Consider the following 9,000-nt stretch of genomic DNA (forward strand, 5'->3'; position numbering starts at 1 on the left):
TTTAAGGTCCCTTCCAACCCAAACTATTCTATGATTTATGACTGCCGTGAACTCAGCCAGGTGGAAGATGGTCAAAAAGTGCTTTCTCACAAGAGCATGGAAGTCTGTGTTTTGGTGCCCCACAGTGATGATTTTACTGTTCTGGGAGACTGGTGCCAGAGGTAGCTGCTTGTGCCCAACCCTGGCTCTGGCACACTGTGCTCAGTGAGCTGAAGGTGCAGGGGCTGATGCTATTGCAAGTATCTGAAGGAGGGGTTTGAGGAGGATGTCACTCCCTTACAGCCAACAGGACACAAGAAAGCTGCCTAGACCTCTGCTTTCTGTAGTAAGAGAGACCGTGAAAGGGGAGCTTCTGGTATTTCTGTTTTTATCTTTGGAATAGGAAGGTTGTTAAAGGTAATTATCAAATGGATAAATTTATGCCCCTAGAAGCATTTGCTGCTTTCTCCTCCGTCCTGCCTCTCCCTGGGGCATCTGTCCCTCTCCTCACACCTTGTGCCTTCACCTGCAAGCTGTGCGTCTTTATCTCGGTGATACCTCTCCCGTCCAGATCCTGGCCATCCCCCTGCTGCCACCATATGTCATTGGAATGTTTCAAGTAGCGAGTCTGGTTTACTTAAAGAATAGTGCTTTTAGAGGAATAATACTTTGCTTTGTTTCCATTAGGACCTTAAAAAAAACGTTTATGGGAGGAAAAATAAACAATCCCACCACCACTCCTTAATAACAGAGTACTTTCCCTCCCCTAATGCTACCAGTTCCCGCTTTCACTGAGGCCAAAGGCACCTCCCATAAACTCTGGAGGGCTCTTATATATTTCTTCTGAGTGGCCTGAGCATAACTCTCCCCAATACACACACACAAAGGCACACACTGACTTCATTTTCCAGCGATGACCATGCAGGAGACTTTGTCACACTGGTTACAGACCGGCACAGGCTCCTGGTTCTTCCTTTCTAGCTGCAGAAAAGCTGAGGCGTGGAAGGCTGTAGCGGCAGAGACAGTCTGTGCGGGAGATAATGGGGAAAGGACAGGACAAAGCTCTTTTCCTCAACCCATCTGTATCACTCTCATTTATCAGGGCCTGTTAGTAGCCCTGTTCTCGCACACATGGCCGAGGGCCGCGCGTCAGGTTCCCAGCGGCCATAGCAATGAGAGGGCAGAAGCAGCCCAGCGCCAGCCAGAGAGCTGAGGGATCATCCTGGGCTGATCTCTGCTCTTTAAACAGCCTCACGGGTAACCAGAACTCTCGGCACTGATGGCAAACCGGCAGAGTGGGCAGGAGGGGGAAGAGAGTCTGGTGCCCACGGACTTCTCCTGAACACGGACCTGTCTGACACCCGCTCCTGACACGGTCACAACCACGTGTGGTTGCCTGGGGCCGCGTCCGCTCCCGAACAACACCACTTACCTCCCAGAGGATTAGAAGATTAGGCCCGAGTTTATAATTGTAGCAATATTAAATCCTCAAAGTCTGCATAGCTCAAGGAGGAATGTAGGTCGATGCTGTCTGAAGCTCTCACCTGAAATATCACTAAGCATTTCCTTAAATGTGTACACACACACATGTCATCAGTAAGGTGTGTTTAGGAGTGAGAGGAGGGAGCTCGGTTAGCCCTGATATGGCACTTATCTTAAAGACTACTTAGCTAATTCATCATTTCCTTAGGTCTAAAGATATGTCATAGCAGCTAAGCCAATGTATATTTGTCCACCACTGCTTAAAGCCAATATAATTCTGAACATGGCAATCAATCTATGCACCATGAGTAACACACCTGATAGATTTAACCTTATCTTACAAACTCCGTAACAGTCTGTGACTTGACCTTGATTCTTACCAGTTTATTTAGAATACAGCATCGTTGGACAATTAATTTATTTATGATTTAGATTAATTTTGAACTCGTAAGTATTTGATTAGGCAAACCTTGTGACTTGTTGACTCCTTGACAATATTGTCAAGTACTACGGTGACAGTATTGTCTACTTTTTCATGGAATGATTAAGGTACTGTTAGAGGTCTATATTTTCCTCAATTTAAGTTAAAATGATGAACGCTTTTGAAAATGGTATGGACAGTGTGAATGTTTGCCTGTAGTGAACAACACAAGGCTACAGTGGTAGCATGGCCATGGGGGCAGCCTGCATTAAGTTTCTATACAGAATAGGTGTGTGTCATGGCCACACGTGCAGACCTGGCGCTTACGGCAAGGGCTTCCCCTGCTATAATCACTAACCCAGCTTGAAAAGCTGGAAATTCATTTATCATGGAGCACCTCTCATTCTCTTCTGCTATTTAGCTCCTGTAGACTGTCACTTTTTGGGAGCTACTTGACAAGATAATGCTTGTAGGACCATTGTAGTTGAAGGCGGATTATTCTTATTTAATCAGCTGTTTTGCTAATATTTTCATAAAACACCTCCTTCCAGAACATCTGAGGGTAACCTACCCACACAGAGATGGATGTACTGATCTCCCGCTGGTTGTAGTGAACTTCATAGGTGAACAAATTCTAATTCATTTCTGTAACATTTTATGCAGAACCTTTATTGAAAGAATTTTCACGATGAGTTACATGTATTTTTGTGGAATGATGGAAACAACAGAAGCTAATACCCTACTTGCTTTTCAAGCACAAGTGCATTTTCCATGCAATTCCATCATCCTGGGATTTATTTTTTTTACAACATGGGATGAAGTTATTATGAGGGCTGCATTATGTGTAGGATACAATGAGGATACTCTCTATTTCCATAGAAGCTGACAGTATTTCTGCCCTATTCCACAACACCAGCTTGTGTTCTTTGGGAATATATTCCCATCTTTCAGTATTTTCTTTGTACCTCTCCTTCTGATCAACATATATAGAATATACATTGTAAAAGTCACTTAAATAGTTAAACGTGTGACAGCAAAGCTTTTTGTCGCTAAGTGGACAGGGTGCTCCCCTTCAAAATACCGGGTTTTATACTTGTCATTTGTACTGGAATGAATATTGCCAGTCCTGTCCCCGAGACTAGAATAGTTTTGTGGAAAGCGTTCCTTGTCTGAAACGCAATTTGGGCAGTATTTTATTATACTGTGACCCTGTGAGTATACAATCAGGAGGGACTCCTGGGATTTATTTCAGCTGATTATGGAACACAGAGCAGAATACAGCCAGTGACCTCTGTAAATGATCACATATTTGACTTTTGGATAAGAAGTCATCTAGTCATGAATGATTTATCTAAAAGATTCTATCTGATCTGAGCCTAAGCTTCACTCCGCTGCATTAGCAAAGCATGCAACAATTTATGAATTTCACATACTGTAGTACTTTAGAAAATATATTTACATTTTATACTCTTCAGTTATATCTGGACTGGATTTTGAAAGCTAATTCAAAGTGAAATCAGATTTTTAAAATATTTGTTCAAAAGCCCTTCCTAAAAATCTGGTATTCATTTTAAGTCGATATCCTCTATTTAATAAGAATTGTTAATATTGTCTGTGTAGCATAATTACAGAACTGCACTAAGATGTGGCACTAGAAAGAAGAGTCCTTTTCATCTTCATTCCTGTGGTGCAACTAGGATGTGCATAACATCAAAACGATCTCTTCAGTTGCCTTTTTGTTTGTAACATGCTTTAAGGCAGCAACTTCGAACTTTTTTGAATATGCAAATAGAAATAAATATAGCAAAATAAAAACATCTGATTTTTTAAATTTGTCCCATTCCTCTAGTATATGAGCTTCATAAAATGAGTAGGTTATCACACATCGAGGCACCATTCCTTTCATATGAATTACTCAATTCAAAATATCTCATTTATTTTCGGAGAGCGGTTTAGTGTCTGTGTTGCTAAGTAATCTAAATTCTTCTCAGACCTGGCTGTGGTGTCAAGGTCCAACTGATCAGTTTCAGAAAATGCCTCTTGAGCCCCATCTCTCACTAATCACTCAGAGTTTAACAAACGTGCGTGACCAAATGTGTCACAATTTGCGTTTGGAATTTCAGAAGTGAGAGGGGAGAATAATCATTGAACCGAGCTGATCAGGCAAGTGAATTCTGAAAAAAAAAAAAAGCACTTTTAAAGAACCTATTCTAAAATTTCCTGATTTACCTGACTTTTTTTTTGACCGTAGTGATGGCAACCTAATGTATTGCTACATTAGCAAAATAGATAAGGTTTTTATAAGGTTTTCTATATTTCAGTGTCTGAAATTTTGACTGAAATCGTTCCCTGTGAGAACAGATCTGGATGAGGATTGCTATGAAAAGGTATCAGTATGAGCATTCATGTTACCCCAAAAGCATTCATAATTAATTTCAGGACCTAAGTCCTGTAAAAATTTGCTGACATGAGTACTTGTATTCTTTTATAAGCAATCTGATCAGTTATAGCCAGAAATGCCAAGTACTGATAGACCTTAGCTTGTGAAGGACTGGGAGGAATTCCTTCTGACTGCAGGAGCGTTATACATGGAAACAGCGTGCTACTCCTACTCCCTGATATTAAATTCTTAACCTGTTTCAAAGACACTAATGAATATAATATTTATAGTCAGAATAGTAAACAGTTTTCTGTATTTTAGAAGAATAACAATATCTCGTGCACTACGCTTCACATAGAAGGAAGACTGGGAGGTATTTCAATTCATGTATAAACTGCAATAACTTATGGTAATCTTGGCGAAAAAACCTAGGAATTCTTGCATAATGCTTAGGTCTGAAGAAGCGGCTTCCACTGAAATATTTGTGTTCTTGTAACCAAGAAAAGAATCCTTATCATACGAGCCGGACAGGTCTTTTCCTGTAGTTTTCAGGGCTTGATGTTTTATTGACCAAACTCCTTGCTTTAGACTTGAGCTCATGTTCTCCGAGGAAGTACAAGTGGTAATTATGCAAGTCTTTCCTTCCCTGTCATAGGTAACATTCGTAAGGGAGATTTACAACCTTCGGCTTTCAGATACGGAGACTGGTTGTTTAACTTTAGTGAGAGTAGCTCTGACACAGTGAATAGCATCAGAATTGGAACAAATCCTCTAGAAACCAGCTACTCGGACAGCCCTGGGAGTTATGCTGTTATGGGGTTTGGGGTTTTTTCCCCCCTTCTTTTTTCCCCAGCTGAAAGATTGGTCAGAACTTTCTTTGTTTCAGTAAACAGACTCCTTACATACCTTTTGCTCCCCGAGGCAATAGCAAATTTATCTATAGCAATAGCAAACTAGCCTAAAGACTGAATGATACTTACTGAATTGTAACAAATACCATGAGATAAGTGACCATAATGTAGAGACGCTACAGTGACAGACTATTGTAAGAGTTGGTAGGAGTAGAGTGTTGCTCTAGAAACAGAGTCAGGACAGCTATAAACAAAATACATTATAAATGAACTCCAGAAATGAAACATGAGAGATATTTTCTTATAACAAAGCATACAAAAATTTAGGCAGTTCGTTCATCTGAATTACATTTAGCTCCAATTCTGATATAGAGAGGAAATGATTTGGCCCTGTGCTCCTGTAAGTGTACACATTTGCTCCACAAAGAAGCAAGTTGGGTACAATCAGAAACTTATTTCTAATCAATAGTCTTTCAGTTCACTTCAGTAAAGTTGGATTAGTCACTTAATGCACACCCTTACCATGACTGACAACAATCCCACTTTGCGCATTTGATTAATCCAAGACTGGAGAAGGGACAGAGAACAGGAGTTATGCACAAGGAATATGGCTGGTCCATAATGACCACATTTCTGTGACCCTTAGTGGATTGCAATAAGGATCTTTTTATTAAAACAAAACAAAATAAAACTGTAAGAGCTCCAGGGCTGATCTGTGTTCTTTCCTGGCCTGTGTTAACCTCTAACCAAAATCTGGCCTTTTAAAAAAAAAAAAAAGTACTTCAGCTGTTTTTCTTTATTTTTAGAAGTTTAAAATGAAATATAAAGCCCATAATAAAATGCATATGAGGACACAAATCAATAGACTAGAGAACTATGCTAAGACTTACCCGGCCATATAGGTCTTCATTAACAAGGGTGTTGCCCCAATGAAATTCAGAAAATGCACTTATTCGCTTGGATGCATGTTGTTGTTCATGATGTTCTTTATTTCTATGGCAACCAAAGCAGTAAATACAGCAATATCAGACAACAATAATCAAGAAAAAAAGCCTTATTGCAAAAGAAGACAACTAAGAGCCAAAACAGAGGTGTTTAGATGATGGTGTAATTTGCTGCAATAACTGTTTAGCCACATATTTGGCAAGCCCCAGATAACTCACTTATGAGTAATGCATTTGTCCAAATTGCATTCAAATAAAAAATAGTTACCATGCTACATTATCATGCATTCTGCACAGATATTTCCTTTCTATTGATTTTCCCACGATAGGGAGGCTTCTTACTGAACTCAGGTTAACTGTGGATTGGTGCTTATTTCTCTTGTGCAGCCTCTTGAAAGTTGGTTGGGTGATGTGGAGCCACACATCATCCGTCCTTTGCTATTTGGAGCTAACTTCTTTGTGCAGCCTCCCACTCGCCTCTCCGCTGCCTGCTCCATCTGGAGGGAGCTGGCTGCTCTCCTTCAGCCCTGGCTCCCTAAGCGCAAGGCAGCCTGCGGCTGCCAGAACATCTGCTGTCTCCTGGCCTTGCTGGGGTGAGGACCAAAAGCACGGCCTTTTTAAAGTTGGACAGTCGCCTCCATTAGAAACTGGATGAGTTCAGGGTTCTTGGATTTGTCCTGAGCCTTATAGCTATGTGGGACTATATGGTAGAACTATCTGTAACGCAATTTCAAGTGCACATTTCAAAGGGATAAATGCATTTTCTTTAGGGCGCACTGGCATTTCGCCTGCTCTTCTCCTGCACCTGTGGCATTCAGGTTTTAGGGTAGTCTCATTCTGAAGGCAATCAGAAGAGCAAGAAGTGGTAGGAATGTAAAGTCAAACAAAAATCAGTCCTTGATTCTGCAGCTGCATCTATCAAGCGTCATCTTCTCAGTGGAGCTACTGCTGCATCAGTGCCCCTCGGCCATACAAAAGCTGCAGTGCTGTGGTGTGCGCTACTCCTCGTGAAGGCAGAGGTTGCCTCCTCTTTGTAAAGGTGAATTGAAAAAGAAATGGCTTTTTTTTTTTAAGAGTTAGGAGCATACAATGATGTTAATCTAACCTCGCAGGAGGAAAATCTGTACAGCAGCCCCCACATCGTCTGTCCTTTTCATATATGGGTCAAATCATACTCTGGCAACATGCAGGGCTCCCACTGACTTCATAACAGGAAATAGATTACTTATTTAGCTGACTTGGCTTTATTTAGAATGATTTAATGCATTTGTTATTAAAAGTTTGGTGTTTTGGATCGGCAGTATGAACAGGTGAAATACGGCCATGTGGTTCTTTGACCCACTGTTTTGTACTTTCGGACAGGTTTCTGCACAGGGCAGGATGCAGCACGCGTAATTAGTGTGGCTCTCGCACGATCAACTCCTGGACCTGGAGCACGGTGTGAACAACCAGGAGATGCAGTAGGTGTTCTGCACTTTGCTTTATACATACACTCATGCTGGCATGGAGCTGTTTGGGGCTCTCAGAGTGTGTCTGAACTGACATGTTGGCTTGAAATGCAAGCCAACACATGGCTTCAGCCCTGGATGTCTCCCACTGGTTATAATTTTGCTTGCTCAAACCTCAGGCTGCTTTGGCTTAAGTCTGGAGTGAACAAACAAGCTCTCTTAGGAAGAAACCTCAAGCTTGGGAGAGGCTGACCCTTATTCAGGCTCTCTCCTGTAGGGCTGGAGGAGCTCTTGACTGTATGAACTCACACTTCAACTTGAGGTGAGATGTCCCTCCCTTGAGGCGCTCGGCAGAGCCGAACGCACTGGTCCTGGTCCTGCCCCTTCCCTCGGAGCCCGCATAGACCCTTTCTACAGAGGAAGGAGTGGACTCTCTACTGAAAACACTCATACAGAAAATGGATATCAAGAGCCTTTCACAGTTTCCCCATCTCCACTGCCGTCCTCCGCTATGTCCTTAGTATGACGTGTTGGCACACACTGTCTCCTTCCCGCGCAGGGAGGCAGGAGCTGCCTTTAAAGCAGGAAGTGATTAATGCTGAAAATAGAATAAAAAAAATGCGTGTTTCCAATGGAGGGGGATGGAGACTCCCCTAATACGGGAATTGCCTGTATAGAGATCAAGACCATTTTGAAAAACCCTGCAGGTCTAGAAAGAAGACAGAAGCAACTGCTACTCAATTTATAGCATTGCAACTAAAAGCTAAGTAAGCGTAAGTAGAATACACGTATATTTAGCTGTAGTTAAAAGTGAAACTTAATATCCTATGTTAGTACACGTAGTACTCTCTTACCAAGAAAACTAATTTATAGGTAAAGAAACAGAGCTTAAAACTGAGAGACTGTGTGTTTTTAAATAACCTAAGTAAAATGCATACTTACTTACCTTTTATTCTCCTGCTGTGTGTGCCCTGAGCTGGTCTAGAGAGTTCTATGAGGTAAGAAATTCCTGTTCAACAAAAGTTCCTTTCCTAAAAAAAGTGAATATAATGGAAACGGGGAACCACTTACCAGGCAGCTGAAAAAGGAGCTGACTGTGCAGAGAATTTCACACCTTATGGCTTTTGGTCAGTAAAGTACATAAACAAAATGTAATTTTCTATGCAATTACACAGGGTCACACAAGAATATTATGTTTTAGAAACCCACTCAGAAGCATATTGCTCTCTAAGAGCCCAATCTGGAAAACGGTTCCTCACTTTAGTAAAGTTGCTTGTAAGCATTTCTGCGAGTGGGGCCTAGGAGACATTTTCCTTTTTATGCTTTCTTAAAACAGTTTATGTGATAGTAACAACAGGAAGATAAATTACTTTGAATGGTAGCAATTAGAGAAATAAGGAGTGTTATAGATTTACCATGTGGAAAACATCTCTCACACATTTTCTTGCAGTCATTAAACCTACTTTTAATGACACAACACTGATTTCAGAAAGAA

The sequence above is a fragment of the Cuculus canorus genome, chromosome 11 (genome assembly GCF_017976375.1).
Source record: "Cuculus canorus isolate bCucCan1 chromosome 11, bCucCan1.pri, whole genome shotgun sequence".
Taxonomy (NCBI): domain Eukaryota; kingdom Metazoa; phylum Chordata; class Aves; order Cuculiformes; family Cuculidae; genus Cuculus; species Cuculus canorus.